The sequence below is a fragment of the Delphinapterus leucas genome, chromosome 16, assembly GCF_059928025.1.
Source record: "Delphinapterus leucas isolate spDelLeu-1000000601 "Yukka" chromosome 16, BTC_Dleu_Yukka2, whole genome shotgun sequence".
Lineage (NCBI taxonomy): Eukaryota > Metazoa > Chordata > Mammalia > Artiodactyla > Monodontidae > Delphinapterus > Delphinapterus leucas.
This window is the reverse complement of record NC_143144.1, coordinates 68,208,331-68,224,895: the sequence shown is the minus strand read 5'-3', so window position 1 is coordinate 68,224,895 and position 16,565 is coordinate 68,208,331. Positions and strand designations below refer to the sequence as shown.

General features: G+C 45.7%; 1 protein-coding gene across 1 annotated transcript in view; it reads right to left on the bottom strand.

The window, feature by feature from the left end:
• Nucleotides 1-16,565, bottom strand: part of RBM20 (RNA binding motif protein 20) — an 89,462-nt gene that overhangs the window by 3,353 nt on the left and 69,544 nt on the right. The gene's annotated exons all lie outside the window — the stretch shown is intronic.

The following is a 16,565-nucleotide window of genomic DNA, read 5'->3' as shown; positions in this document are numbered from 1 at the left end:
GGAGAAAACTCCTGAGTGTCTCCCCTGTTGTGGGATCACAATAAACAATGGTGTTTTAAAGGTTCTGAGAAATCCTAGCATAAGTAAACTCATTCAATTTTCTTTAACCCAATGTTTGCTGACCTTGCTTGACCATGGCACTCTTTTTTACAAAATGTCTATTCAAATCTTATGAAATACACACTGGAAAGCAATGATACAGTAGAATGGGACCTGAGTTAGAAGGCAAGAGGCCTGGATTACAATCCTAGTTCTGCTACTAATTGGATGTGTGACTTTAGGCCATTTGACTGCCCTAAAGGTGGAGAACTTAAAACATCTCCCAGATTCTTTCTGGGGCTGTGATCTGTACAATATGATGTCTTGGATTCTGCTTACAGCCATTTTCTATGATTATGCATATTTTCATCCAGGAGACTGTATAGTAGTACCTGCTATCCTGATAAGCCACTGTCTCTTAAGAATCCTTCAAAGAGAGAAAGTAAATATCTAAGCACTAGACAGGATGGAACCACACTGCAAAGTGGGGGAGGCTTTATCACTGTGATGAGTGCATGTGAGAAGCTCAAAGCCATAGACCTTAGTAAACAAAAAGGCTGCTGACAGGAAGCCATGTACATTTGATGGGGCTGTTTTTTTTGAAACTGCACAACCTCTTTAGAGCCAGCAAGGTTTTACCAAGCATGACCTTAAAAGCGAATGCCTCTTCAAAGGACTAAATGTATTCCCACTGGCGTTATTATCCTCTGGGAGAATCCCCTATCTCAGAGAAAAGGAGTGCCGACTCTAGCTCACTTTCAAACGTGTTTGAGTCTGTAACAGCCTGACGGCAAGTTTTCCCAGGGACTACTAGAGGCCTGGGAACACTAAGTACCACCTGTGAAGGTCCTGGGCTCTTGCACAATCAGTGAATTAGCCCAGGGTGACGCACTAAGACTACATACGCTTTCTGCATCCGAGGCAAAGGAAGCTCTATAAAAATTTTGCAGGCATAACATAGGGAAGATGTCATAAAAAGCAGGGGCCCTGGGCTGCAGGGAACAGGGCCAGAGATAAGTTGGGACGTGTTCCACAGAAGGGCTTTCCCCAGCCACCACTGTGGCAGTGTATGTGTCCTTGTATCCAGTAGGGGCCACATGTCCACGCAGGCTATGCTGTGTGGCAGCTTCTTGCTACATATAGGGAATCTTTCAAAAATAAATCTTTCTCTAGAGCCCACTCACCACAACTACTGAAGCCCCCGTGCCTAGAGCCCGTGCTCCGCGACAAGAGAAGCCACCGCAATGAGAAGCCCGCGCACCACAATGAAGAGTAGCCCCTGCCCGCCACAACTAGAGAAAAGCCCGCGTGCAGCAACAATGACCCAACACAGCCAAAGAAATAAAATAAATTAAAAAAAAAAAAGAACAGGGAAGATCTCTATACACTTCAATGGAAGATTCTCTAAGACTGCATTAGGTAAATATTAGTGTTAATATATGACAATTTCTGTTACAAGAAAGAGGGAGGAATATGAATATTTGACTTCTTTATATTTACATAAAGAAAGGATATACAAGAAAAGAATGTAACTGTTTACATCTATAAGGGCTAAGGGGAGATGAGGTATACAGGGTCCAGGATGGAGGCAAGATTTCTCAGCATATACCTGCTTATATTCCTATCATTTCTGGACATATTAAAAAGTATAACAGGGCTTCCCTGGTGGCGCAGTTGTTGAGAGTCCGCCTGCCGATGCAGGGGAAGCGGGTTCGTGCCCCGGTCCGGGAAGATCCCACATGCCGCAGAGCGGCTAGGCCCGTGAGCCATGGCTGCTGAGCCTGCGCGTCCGGAGCCTGTGCTCCGCAACTGGAGAGACCACAACAGTGAGAGGCCTGCGTACCACAAAAAAAAAAAAAATAAATAAGTATAGCAGTCTAGCAGCAGAACTGGGTTCGATTCTGGCTCTTGTGTTTCCTAGTTTTGAGCAAGTTATCTCATCTTCTCTGACCCTCAGTTTCCTCACCTGTAAAATCACCTGGATCATACATTACCTATTGCGTTAGGGCTGTTGTTCAAAAATAATGTTTGTAAAGTACTCAGCAGGATGCCTGACATATTGTAAGTACCTAATTAATAATAATACTTTGATTGATGTTGATATTATTTTTACTTATTGAATTCTGACTGATCCTTCAGACTCGGGTAAAATGTGAGAAGTTTTGCCCAGGCCAGGGCCGAGTGAAGCGTTTCTTTCTCCATCCCGCCCACAATAGGCCTGTCTGGTCCTATGCTGTTCTCCCAGGCTCAGCTTTTTGTTTTCACACTGGCTCCCCAATAGACTACGGGCTCCTGAGGGGCTAAAACCCTGCTCCTCCATCAGGCACAGAGTAGGGGATCGTCAATAAATGTCTGGCGAAAGAATAAAGGAAATAATACAATTTTGATTTTCTGTACAAGAGCCCATCTGAGGCTGTCAGTGGGAGTTTCACTTCCTGGTTTGGCCCAGCAGATGCCTGCCTGTCACTCGCTGGGTCTGCAGGGAGTTGCCAGGAGAATAAACTGCAAGAAGCCGCCTTCAATGCTCGTAGCTAACTAAAGCCTGGCTTTGCTGAGAACATTCCAAGGAGGGGAACTGTGGCAATGTGTAGGGGCCTCCAGGAACGGCAGGAAGCCAGAGCTCTCCTGGGAGGCCAGGCACGCTGGATCTGGGCAGAACGTGCAGAAGAACACTCCAGCTGTCCCAGGAACACGCTGACCTGATGGGCTGGGGCAGGGTTGATGTTTCTGTCTCAGCGCAGGGGCCGGGCCCAGCAGCCCCTGAGCTATTCCTGCTCTCACTGAGCCTGCTTCACTGGGGAGAGCACAATTCAGAGGAACAGCTGACAAAAATAAAACCAGAGTGCTGAAGTGCTGCTCAGGAAGTTGCAGGTCTGGGAGCCAGAGCAGAGCACAGGTACTCGGGTGACACACCACAAGAAAGCTGCCTGAAGGTCAGAGCGTACAGCACCTTCACTTGATGTGCATCTGGGTGCTTCTTCTTTTCAAGAGTCAAGTCAACAACACCTACTGTTGTCAGGCAGATCGGGGTCTAGGGCTGGCCTCTGCCACCTACCAGATGGCTGAGCTTAGACAAGTGGCCTCTCTGAGCCTCATTTTCCAGAGCCTTTGGGAGACTTAAGCCAAAAACATATACTAAAGGATTAAGCATTTACATAATAAATGTTTCCTTCCTTCACTATTGAGCACTATTGAAGGTGAAAGACAAGGTCTCCAGTAAGAAGATGAAATCTTATTCTAGAGATAACACACACACTACGCACAACATACACATACACCACATACATACACACCACACACACACACATATACACCACACACACCTATACACACAATGTACATATACTATACACATACACACCACACGCACACACACCTATACACACCATGTACATATACTATACACATACACACCACACACACACACCTATACACACCGTGTACATATACTATACACATACACACCACACACACACACACACCTATACACACCATGTACATATCCTATAAACATACACACCACACACACCTATACACACCATGTACATATACATAATACACATACACACCACACACACATATACACACCGTGTACATATACTATACACATACACACCATACACACACACACCACACACACCTATACAAACCGTGTACACATACAACAAACATATACATAATACACATACACATACTCCTGCTAAGTTTAAAACATTCATGAATCAACGACTCCAAATTTCACAGCTCTTCCATTGGCTGCTCCCTAAATGGAAACAGGTCGTCTTTCCCCCCAGCTGTTTCTGGGGCAGAGTTCCTCTAAATGTGGGTCTACTCATGGTGATTTTGTTTCCTTTTCTCGGTCAACAGTCATGCGACACCACTAACCCAGGTGTTCTCCATAGCTCTGTCTTTTTATTAGTTTATAAACCTGGGAACTGAGGGAATGCTTCCAAAAATTCCTAGACCCCACCATTTATTGAGTGACTACTGTGTGCGTGGGTGTATTCATGGCGTCTGATCCTCAACACAGCCAGCGAAACACTTCTGTTATCCCCTTACACAGCAGATAAGAAAACTGAGGCTCAGAAAGATTCTTTAAATTGCCCAAGTCCTTCCAAGCAGTAAGGGGCAGGATTTGAACCTGAGGACCTATAATCCTGAGCTGCTTCCACTGCCCACTGCAGCCTGGCAACACAAAACCCAGTTGGAGCCCTTAAGGAGTTCCTACTCCACGGCCCTGATACCACCCAGGCTGTTTCCCTCCCAAGTTTCTAACTTGGGTCCCTCTTGGCCCAAGCTCCTAACTTGGGTCCCTCTTGGCCCAAGCTCCTAACTTGGGTCCCTCTTGGCCCAAGCTCTCTCTTCTCCTCTCTGTCCTCCTCCCTCTAGGAGCAGCAGGCTTTGCCTTCTTGGCGCAGTGCCCTGAAGGCAGAAGGCTGGAGGCCTCTACTTCCCTTGCCCCCTTCATCATGGCCAAGGCAAACTTCTCATTGGAAAACACTGCGCCCTCCGGCCAAAGGTTCTGTGTGATGTTCTAATACCTGCCTGATGGGTTTTCTGTGAAAAGACTCATCTGAGGTGGCTGGGCTGCCAGGTCTGGGACAGGCAGAGCTCATAAACAGCTCCTCCAGCCACAAAGCTCAGACTAGACTGGAGCCAGGTGCTGCCTGCCTCAGTGCCTAAACCCTCCCTGGCCTTGGTCAGCCAGAGCCACCTTCTGGGAAACCAGCAGGACAGCTGGGTGTACAGGGGCTGAGGCAGGGGGCCCCTTCACAACAGAAAATAGGTTTTGGGCTCAGGCAGACCCAGGTGTCAATCCCAGCTCTACCAACTTCTACCTGTCTGACTTTGGGAAAGTGGCTTCTGCTGGCTGAACCTCAGCTCTCTCAGCTATAAATGAAACAAATAATATCCACTGCCCCTAGCTCTATGCTTGGGTCTCAGTCTCCCTGTCTCTAAAATGCAAGGGAAGGGTTGGGCCACATGACCTTGAGGTTTCTGTGTAAAATGTGCTCCATCAGGCTGGGTTGAACGTGTCCTTTCTGCTCGTGGGACAGTGGAGAATTTGATGTCTTGTTGTGTCTCTCAAGGTGAACTCAGCCCTGGGGGAGAGTTTTCAGTTAAATTCAACAGTTCTTACTGAGCACCCCACAGCAATCTGTACCGTTTTAAGGACTCAGGGTACAAAGATAAGCGTAGGCCCTACCCTTCAGGAGCTCATAGACTAGACCAGTAGGAGTGATAAGACCCATAAAAACAAGTATAATATGCAGTGCAAAGTGATAAGTGTACTAGGAGGGGTACAGATAAAAGACTATGAAGGCTGAGAGCAGAAAGAAGGTGATTCTAGGCTGGGAGGGAGATAAAGCTGTGGCTAGTCCAAGAAGGGTCTTGAATGGTAGTTTGGACTTTAGGGGGCCAGACTGTTGGAAGCTGTTAGAGGCTGTTGACTAGGGCAGGGGGCAGATCAGAGCCACGGTGACCAGAGAGTTTTATTAGTCCTCTACCACCTGGAACAACCAGACTGTGGAATTTCTAAAAGAGAAAGGCTCAGGTTCCACCATTTTTACAAGGGCTTTATTTCCTGAATACAATAGTTCAGGATTTGCATAAAATGTGCAGGGGTTAAAAGCTGCCCTTTGTTCCTGGTCTTGAATGTTCCACAGCCCGATGCCCACTCTCTCCTCTGTGCCCTCTTACCCAGCCACCTCCCTGCATGAAAGACGTGAGAATGAGGCATATGGGGCAGGAGGCCGGCACCCGGCTCAGGAAAACGGTCCTGGCTCAACAGACAAAGTGTCCTGGGACCTCTGCTGCCCTGCCGGCTTGCCTGGGCTCAGCTTACAGCCTTCTGGGAAGGAGTTAGCCTGTTGAAGAAAGGATGTGTCACTGAGCTGCAATTGGCTTACGTTGCCTGAGAAGTGTGTGTGCATGTACGTGTGTTCAGAACTACGTGTTTTGCAGTTGATATCAATCTGGGTCAGAACTGTGCAGCCCTCAACACATTGCTATCTAGAGACGATAAGCTGGAACGATACCCTCTAGGACCGAGCAGTGATCAACTAGCCCTTAAGATGTAAACACAGCTGTTCGCCAGGCTCTCATTTCTAATGATGAAGGGGCCCGCTTCGTTAGCAAAAGGGATCCAGATGGAACATAGGTTTGGTGAAGCCTCCCAAGGGTCTACAGCTGGCCCACTCTTCTGGTGGGAAACACAGAAGAGGCGATGCTGAATTCTGCAGTGATGAATCCTGCCACTTGCTTCATCAAAGAAAGCACGTCCAGGGCTGGGCCTGACACCCATGGGGCTGAGGAAGACCCCCAGGCTTTAGTGCTTGTTCTGCCTCTCAGCTACCACTGTGACCATGACCAAGTCACCTTGTCTCAGTGGCACTTTGTTTCCTCATCTGTAAAGTGGGACTAATGCTTTCATCAATGTGAAAACCAGGAAGAACACCCCAAAGGCTCCTGAGTAATCAAAAGAAATTAAGAAATGATTCCACCTGTCAGTCTATCTCGTTCTTTGCTCAGAGAAAACTTGCCTTTGCCCCTCTCTCGGAGCCTATGTTTTTTTAGTTCACATATGATGAGAATATGCTTGGTTTTCTTGCTTCCTGGCTGACCACAGTTGACGAACAATTGATTATCAGGGAGCTGGTCTGCTAGAGATAGGCATACGGGTGACTGACAGACATAAAAGGCAACCAAAAGAGCAAGAGAAAGGCAACCAAAAGGAAAGAGAAAAAACAAATTGTTGGGCAGAAACAAGATCTTTGAAAGCAACACAAGCCATGTAGTACTCGAGTGAATACGGTTACACATGTCAATAGCTCCAAACGCCATCACACCTAGGAGCCTAGTGTGATAATTGACCCTTCAAGGACTTTCCAAGGACATTTCAAATGACTGCACGCTATTTCTACTGTTTAGCAAGGCAGGCTTTACAGAATATTATTTTAGAAGGATTTCCTTGCAAGTGTTTCAAATAAATAATGTTTGGGTGCTTAAAGGGGAAATTCTCCAATATCCTGAACCATCAGACACCGGGAAAGACATACATATTCCACGAGTGCTCTGGAGGGCACAGTCATACATGTTCTCTGCACACTAGTGTTTGGCCCAAGGATCAAAAATCAAATAATGGGAATGGAGAAACTATTGAAAACGTATCAAACACTAACCAGAGTAACCATTGGGATAGTGAGGGGCAATCCCTTGGTTTTGAATTGTTCTTGAAGACTGTCTAGGAATGATCCTAACAAGCATGCTTGTTGAAGAGTTGGCCTGGAATGTTAATTTGTTTTGCCTTGGCTATTGTTTCGAGTGTGGACTCTTCCCAGGGTATGTGGCAAGCCCTCTGTGGGAGGAGGGTGGGAGGAACCAGGAAATACAGTTTCTGTCCAGAAGAAACATCTTTTTCAAAGAGCCAAGCCACTGTCTTCACATCTGTGTGGACACTGTGGGCTTGTACAGACATTTAACCCATTGAGCTGAACCTGCTGCTGCTGGTCAGGCCCTGGGCTAGGTGCGTGGGAGGGGCACCCAAGAAACGTGGGGCTGCCCTCAAGAAGCTTATAGACTTGTTGCTTTTCAAGGATGGGGCCTAGGTCAATGGGAGATATTAGGTTAACTGCACTCTTCCTGATACTTCTTTCTTTAAATACACTTCAGTGCACAGATAATAGTTGTTTATGTAGCAGACCAAGAAAATACAGATGAGAAGAGGGAAAAATTAAAAGCATCTTCAATCCCATCACACAGAAATAACCAATATTAACATTTGTATTAATAACCAGCATTAACAAGCTGTAGAATTGTTCATATGAATGAGTGCATGAATAGGATCACACTGCACACGGGTCTTTTTTACTTAAAAAATTATGGGTCCCTTAATACATTCAGAGAGTTGAGAGAAGAAAATCTCAGAAACATAGCATCTATGCTGGGAACATAAATTCCTCATCTACTCCAGATAGAAATTCCTGTAATATTAAAGATATGAATGTAGGGGCTTCCCTGGTGGCGCAGTGGTTGAGAGTCTGCCTGCCGATGCAGGGGACACGGGTTCGTGCCCCGGTCCGGGAAGATCCCACATGCCGTGGAGCGGCTGGGCCCGTGAGCCATGGCCACTGAGCCTGCACGTCTGGAGCCTGTGCTCCGCAACGGGAGAGGCCACGGCAGTGAGAGGCCCGCGTACCGCAAAAAAAAAAAGAATATAAATAAGTGAAGCCATAAAAGCATTACAAGAAAAGAGAGTAGACTAATTATCTAATATGAGGATGGAGAAGACTTCTTAAGCAAGACAGGAAACCCAGAAGCCAGAAAGAAAAAAAAGACAGGTTTGAATACCGAAACATTTAAACATTTAAAACTCCTACATGGGAGGCAGCATAGATAAAGTTTAAAAGCAAATAGCAGACTTGGGTAAAATATTTGCAGCGTTTAACAGACAGAGGATTAATATCCCTAATGTCAAACAAAGACTTCTGGCACCTCAGTACCTGCTCCAGGTGGCCCACCGCCACCCATAGGTGCTTCAAAATATAGTTGTTTTAGATGTAGAGAACAAACGTATGGACACCAAGGGGGGAAAGCGTGGTGGGGGAGTGGTGGTGTGATGGATCGGGAGATTGAGATTGACATGTATACACTAATATGTATAAAATGGATAACTAATAAGAACCTGCTGTATAAAAAATAAAAATTTTAAAAAAATTTTAAAACACAAAATATAGTGTTTTTTCTTCCTACCAACAGATGTCCGTGGTTAATGTACAAAGAGTGCCTACAAGTAAGAACAACTCAAACATTCAAACAGAAAAATGCGCAAGGAATATAAACAAAGAATTCACAGAAGAAAGGCAGGTGGCCAATAAACATTAAATGAGGTTCAACCTCACTGCTGTGGAAAAAATGAGAAATTTTTCCAATTATTAGAACCCAGTGCTTGCAAGGGTACGTAGAAGTGAGTACTCTCGTCCACCACGAGTGCAAGTGTAAATTGGCACAACTTTGGGAGGAAGGTGATTCGGCAGCATCTAAGGCGAGCACTTTCAATGTGCGTACTTGTGGACCCAGCAAGGACCCCGCAGCCGGAAGAAAAGAGAAATTCTGGACCTAAAGGAAGGAGTGAGTCTGTGAATTGCTCAGCCTCCCAAGAGGACAACCCCGGTGTCCTCACTGTGCTCAGGAGCCCTGAGCCCACGGAGTCTAAGGCTTGCCACCCTCCTAGCCACGCTCTGCGGAGAACATAAAAGAGCCCTCAGCACAGGCAGCCGTGCTCCAGACGCTGCTCACCTCCTTTTCATCCTCTGGTGCTGCTTTTGGCTAAACTCTCTGGCCTCTTGCCTGAACCAATAGGACAGAGCAACCCTATCCTGGTTGACTTTCCTGGACTTGGCTTCTCTCCTGCTGGCCTCATGGTACTCACCTGATCCTACCTTCCTCACACACCCTTCTGGAACTTCTCAGAGCGCTTGTGGGCAGCCATGCCCTGGCCAAGGTGACCCACTGACAAGCTGACACATTTAAAACTCCAGAGTTGTTCGTTGTCATTTTGACTTATCCTATAGACCGGCACACACAGGCTGGTGAATTTCCAATGACCTGACTCTGGATTGTCAGTTCCCTGATGGCAGGAACCAAGACGACTTTGAACACCAATTCTATACACTCAGGACCTAGTAGCTACAAGGTCCCCACGAGAACTTGTTGATTGAATGAAAACTGGATGAATCAACTTAAACTCCCTTCTCCCCGCCACGCCACGTGTGACAGTTTAAGTCAGCCCGACACAGCAGATAATCCGCTTAAGCAGGGGTCAGAAAACATTTTCTGCAAAGGGTCGGAGAGTAAATAGTTTAGGCTTTGTAGGCAAGAGGCAAAATCAGGACTATTATGTATCTCTTAAAAAGCAAAAGAGAAAACAAATTTCTATGATATTTTTAATGATGGAGTTCAAAATATAATAATGATAATAGAGTACAGTTTTTTTTTTAATAATACAGGTCTCCCGATGAGAAGAATAACATTCTTTTTTGAGGAGTAACATTTCACTTAACTGGAGTTCAAAGTCAGTGCCTCTGTCTTCAAAAGCTATTGCAAATATTCATCTGTTAATGCTGATGTGTAATGAGATTTTATGTATTTCATCTTTGAAAGCTGAATTTCATATAATTTTCACGTGTCATAAAATATTACTCTTTTCGCTTTGTTTTCAATGAAGCTCAGCTCACAGGCAGTACAAAAAGAGGCAGTGGGGTGGGTTCGGCTTCAGGCTGTAGTTTATTAACTCTTGCACTTGAGGGTAAAACCGAGGAGAATATTTTCATTCTCGCTCTTACCTCAGCCCCCAGATCCTACATTTCCTAGACCTCGGGGTTCCTGAGACACTTTCATGCCTTTCCTTCTCAAGGAACACACAGGCTGAGCCTGGCAACTCCCCAGAAGGGGTTCTGGGAGTTTCGTTATTGCCCAAGGGCCCCAGAATCACAGAGTGAAGTCAGAGAGGCTGCATGCCCTTCCTTTTCCAAGGCTGGCGTTAGCTTGTTGCCAACCACACAAAAAACCACTGGGAAGGGCCTGCTTGTGCTTCTTCTCCAGCCCAAACCACAGAGAGAAGGGAGGCCTCAGAGTGGCTGGGTTAATGGGAAACAGTTGTGCTTGCCCAGCCCCGTGCACAGAGGGAACAAATCTAAATGCCTAAAATCTCACTGCATCCTGAAAAACGTATCATTTAGAAAAGACAACTGACCGCAGAACAGAATTCAATGCTAGCAAAACAACATAAATAATGCACTCAAAGGACCTCACTTTTTGTCCATATAGAGAGTACCAAGGAGATCAGGGGCTTGTGAAAGCATCAATCATTCATTGACTCATTGATTTATTCAACAAATAATTTTCTAGGGTCTACTATGTGCCCGGCACTGTATTAGGCCCTGGCATACTGCAGAAAATAAGACTTCCCATAGTTTCTGCTCTCATGGAGTTTACAGTATTGTTCAATGGCATTTGCTAAAGTCCAGTATTGCATGGCATAAGTATCCTCTGAATCACAGTGATTGCACGGTAAAATAGTTGGTGAAAGAAGGGATTAAGTCAAGTCAAGCAGGTGACCTTACTGTAGGACCTCAGAACCTTTAGTATGCAGATTTCCACTGAGAATCTCCAAGAGAGGGATATATAAAATGCAGCCTTCCCAATCTTATTTAACTATGGCATCCTTTTTGTGAGTTGCATATTGCGGCATCAGAGTCAAATGGAACATAGTTTGAAAAGCTATGGCTCTTAGGACCGCTGGGTATGACCATGTAGGGTGTGCACTGAACAGCTTCAGTGGGACCACTCACATAGACTACCAATCCATGGTGCCCTGGAGTTTTATGACAGTGGACCTGATCTCTGTAACCACAGGGCAAAGCATGGGTAACACAGGGTTCATATGGCTATCACTCAGCTACCTGCCACTTGCTTCTTTCTCACAAAACAGGCCAAGCACAGTACTCAGGAGCTGGGAAAACTGACCTAGCTGCAGAGATAGCCTTAGGGAAGGTCGAAGCACAACATTCATGTGAGTCTCTGGGTAGAAAGCAACCAGCAGAATGAATTGTTTTAAAAAAGGACCACACCAAGGTACAATACGGTGATGTGTAAAACTCTAAGGATATAAAGAAGACCCCAAAAACTTCCAGAGGGGAAAGAAAAATCAGGTCACAAAGAAACAATTATAAGAATGGTATGGGAGTTCTCAAAAGCAACACTGGAAACTAGAAGACAATGCAGCAATGTTTTTAGTATTCCAAATGAAAATGATTTTCCACCCAGAAATCTCTACCTGGCCAGGCTCCAAATCAATTTTGAGAGTAGAATAGAGACATTTCAAGAGCTGAAAAGCCTCAAAGCTATTACTTCCCATGCTCTTCAGGAATTATTTGAATATATGCTCTACTGAAAACAAAAGTAAATAAAGAAAGAGAAAGGTATGGGCTCCAGGAAGAGATACAACACAGGAGAGACGCAAAGGGCATCTAGGATGATGGCAGTGACAGTCTAAGGACAACAGCTTCATGGTAAGTCTGGAGGGTAACTGGCTCCTACTGAAACTGGGTGACAGACAGAAGTGGGGAGAGTCCTACAGAGAAGATTCAGGCAAAAAAAAAAGAAAAGAAAAGAAAAAAAAGGAACCAAAAGATTACTGACCCTGTGGATAATTCTATTTACAGAACTGGGTTCAAAGGACACTAACGATGACAACAACAACAAAAAGAGGTAATTATTAACCAAAAAAAGAAAAAAGTGTAAGAAAGACAGTGTGATCACAGCTTTCTACTTGGCACGGGAGTGATTCATATCTATTTAGCTATAATAATAAAAACACAAATATCAATTTAGAATGGGAGGGAGGGAGGTTGGGAAGGGGTAGTGTAAGCAAGCTAAAATTCTCCTCTACCATACCAAGAAGTCAGCAGAGAATGTCTAAAACTCATTCAGCAAGAGCGAATGCATTGTATGCATATTATTTAGAAACATGGAGGACTTCCCTAGCGGTGCAGCAGTTAAGAATCTGACTGCCAATGCAGGGGACACAGGTTCAAGTCCTAGTCTGGGAAGATCCCACATTCCGTGGAGCAACTAAGCCCGTGCACCACAACTACTGAGCCTGTGCTCTAGAGCCCGCGAGCCACAACTACTGAGCCCCCATGCAGAAAACTACTGAAGCCCGCACACCTAGAGCTCATGCTCCGCAACAAGAGAAGCCACCACAAGGAGATGCCTGTGCACCGTAACGAAGAGTAGCCCCCACTTGCCGCAACTAGAGAAAGCCCGTGTGCAGCAACAGAGACCCAACGCAGCAAGAAAGAAGGAAGAAAGAAAGAGAGAAAGAAGGGGGAAAATAGAAGAAATAGCTGCAACAGTGGGGAGTGGTTAGAAGCTGGTTGTAGGTTGTGGATGGCTAAGCAGGCAACACAGGGAACTGCCATTTCTTTAATAAGCCTTTTAGTGCAATTTGATTTTTTTGTGTTAAGTGTATACATTACTTTGGTTTTTTAAAATGCAATTGGTAGGCTGTTAACCAGGTTGTCACTGGCTAAGCAGCTTATACTATTTGTCAGTTTCAAAGCTTGCCTAATTATAAAGTTCATGGATTAATTAAATGACAAATCACTGCACATTCTGGACCTTTGGGACTTCCAGGGAAGAGTACAAACTCTGGATGTCAAACCTGAGAATAATAAGCGTTTATTGCCTCAGTACTTCAAGTGCTACCCACGGACCAGAAGTATGGGTATCACCTAGGAACCTGTTCAAAATGAACAATCTCAGGTACCATCCCAGACCTACCACATTTTAAAAGATCCCTAAGTGATTCATATGCACATTAAAGTTTGTACTGGGATGAGGATGGTGTCAGGGCAAATGGAGTGGAGGGCAAGTATACAGGCCCATGAGAAAGTCAATGGTGACAGATCAAGAGGATCATTTTGGTGGATATTTTAAGGGTTCCCTGGCTTTAGAGGTCCTAATCCACATTCTAACAATTCCACATTGAAACAAAATGTATATATCTACATACAAGATGGGTTGAATTATAGGAGACTGGTTGACATATGTCACATTTTGTAGGCATTTAAAAATTAAACATTTATCAATTAAAATCAACAAAAAGTACAATGTCCAGAGGGCGTCCAGTTTAGGCATGAGCCAAGGACAGAGAACCCTGGGCCAGCTCATCAGGCAGATGGGGCTATAGCCAGAACACTTGTTTGCAAGTGACAGAACCCCAACTCAACTGGGCCGAAGAAAAGAAGAAAGTTTTAAGTCAATGGAAGTCATATCATGTCAGACATCGCAGTTCTAAAATGGCATTTGCTCAAATGCAATTCTACCTGTCTAGGCTGTTTCACATTTACCATTTCATACTCTGCCTCTTCTACTTGTTTATGCTCAGAGGCACTCATCTAATATGATCTATCAGGGTTATAGACCATCAATTCAACCATTCAGCTCTGGTGACCAGTACTTCCCTTTTGAAAGACTTTCTTACTTGGGTCTCCTTGATGTCATATTCTCCCAGGTTTCCTCCTAATTCTACGGCTGCTTTTTCTCAGACTCCTTTGCACATCCCTTCAATGATGGTAGTCTTTGGGGGCTCTGCCATAAAACCTCCTTTCTTCTCTGTAGGCAACGTGATCTGTCCCTGTGCTCTCAATTACCGCCAATTTCTTTCTTAAAACCACCCCCTCGTCCCTTCAGCAGGCACAAACACATTCTTTGTGTGCGAAGCCCCTATCTATACTTTCCTCGAGGGCCTGGGATAATCAGAGCAATTGGTACGCTGCTGGCACCAAGGCCATCATAAACCCACACATACAAAGGAGGACTGAAATCAGGTCACCGGATCATCCAGATGTTCAGGCTGTGGTGTGTGTGTGTATGTGTCTGTCTATCCATCTCTCAGACTGTCACTTAAGTGAAAAATATGTATAGGAGAGGAACTGCAGCCCCCTGGGAATATATGATTGCTCCATAAAATTTAATTGAGTAAATGGGTTCCTACGATGTGCCAGGCTCACGTAGTAAATGTTGTGAAGGTTACAGGGTGAAAGAGTCAGTGTCCCTCCAAGGGATGGGTTAGCATTGGGGAGACTAACAAATGCAGGACTGTAGTCAGAATAAATTTAAGAGCTTGGCACTGCCTAGCCCCAGCATGTTGTTGCATTTTAAAGAATCTAAAGTAAAAGTACTGTATTCATATATTTTAATACACACAATTTTTCACATTTTAACATTCCTTAAAGTCAGGTTGCATCTAACAAACGATTTGATAAGAATACATGTGTTAGAATTTAATTGGCAGTGTTTTTTCTTTCCTAGTTGTACAAAAAAATAAAGATAAAATTGATAATTGATGCTGTCTTAGATAAGACGAAAAATATTTGGGTCTCTCAAAGAACTTTAAGATCAAATTTGTAATCCACAGCAACGTGTCCTGAAATCCCTTTCTTTTGGTTTCCAACTCTCAAATACCTACAGCTGCCCAGAAGCCTCTCTTTCCATCCCAAACTCTTTGCTCTCCACCAAAACACGATGAAACCTCCTTGACATCTTCCCCAGAGAGTGCATCCTCTTTCTTCCTCTCCCTCCTGCTCTTTCTCCCTCCCTCCCTCCCTCCCCTCTTCTGAGAGTCAGCCTCAGCCATCTTCAAAGGACATCACCCCAGGCGCACTCCTCTGTTTCTTCCCTAGCCTGGCAGATTGACCTGTTTTAGCTACTAAGAAAGAGAGGGAGGGGCAAATGGTTGGCAGTTAAAATTTTCTTTAGCAAGGAAGGGGAAAGGCAAAGAGGCTTTGACTAATCCCACAGAAATAATTCTTGGGCCAGGAGTGAGAGAACAGGCAGATCTCAGTGTCGGTTAAAACAGAGGTGGGTGCACTGGGCCGCAGCAAGGGGCAGGCTTGGAGTGATCCCTAAGATGGGGCAACCTGGGAAGGCTCAGATTTTAAGACCTCCAACTGTGAGCACTGTTCTTCAGAAGCTTCACGTACACGTATCACACATGCGTGCAGGGAAGCACAAACACATGCGCACATACACACGTGGGCTTAAATAACAGACTGAGGCCTTTCTGTCCTCACAAAGCACCAGGAGGGAGGAAGGTGGGGTGAGGATGACTGCCTGCCCTTCCGGGGTTGAGGAGGCCCAGGGACAGAGGTTAGGCTGGCTGGCTTAAGGCCAGAGCACCATGGCGGCTGGAAAGCCCACTCCTCCCCATCCAGTCCAAATAGAACCTAACCACAAAAGGCTGGACAATGTACTAAAAGAGTGGCCTCCACTGGGCGGGAAAGGCCTCTTAGCTCTGGGGAGATGCAGAGCAGGAAGGAGGAAGGATGGCGGGGGGAAGGTGGCCTCTGGGGAGGAGATCATGCTTCCTTAGGACCTTGGAAAAAATAGGGGACAAACTATAACGATGATCTGCAACAGGGGAGGGAATGAGTGGGCCCCGCTTTGGCCACCTAGCTGAGCCCTGGTATGTGGGTCCTCAGCTTCCAAGTTGCCCAGCAGGCACCCAGAGTCTCGGGGTTCTTGTGGCCATAAAAGGACTGTTGGGAGAACTTAGGAGGCCCCCAGTGACGAGGGCAGAATGCAACCCGGCTGACTGGCTCCCACCTCCCTGAGCTGAATGCTTTTCCCGTGCCAGGATCAGACAAGGTGCCCAGTGTACCCTGCCCTTTGTAGAGCTCTGCGCAGCGGGAGTATAAATAAGAGAGGGGAGAGGCTGCAGAAGTCAAGATGGAGTTGAGGAAATCAAGTGTCAACAAAGGTGGAGCCCAAGTCCAATCTGATTTGCAAATTCCACCATCCCCCCCCTCCCTCCGGAGAGGGCCACCCAGGCTGGCTGCAGTCTAGGAATTGCCCAAGGCCTGCCCAGAGCTCAGAGCCTGTGGGAAAAGTCAGGAAATATTTATTTGGGAGGTGGACTTGTAGGACCTTAGGTAGGTGAGGAGAAGCCCTAAGACTCTCCC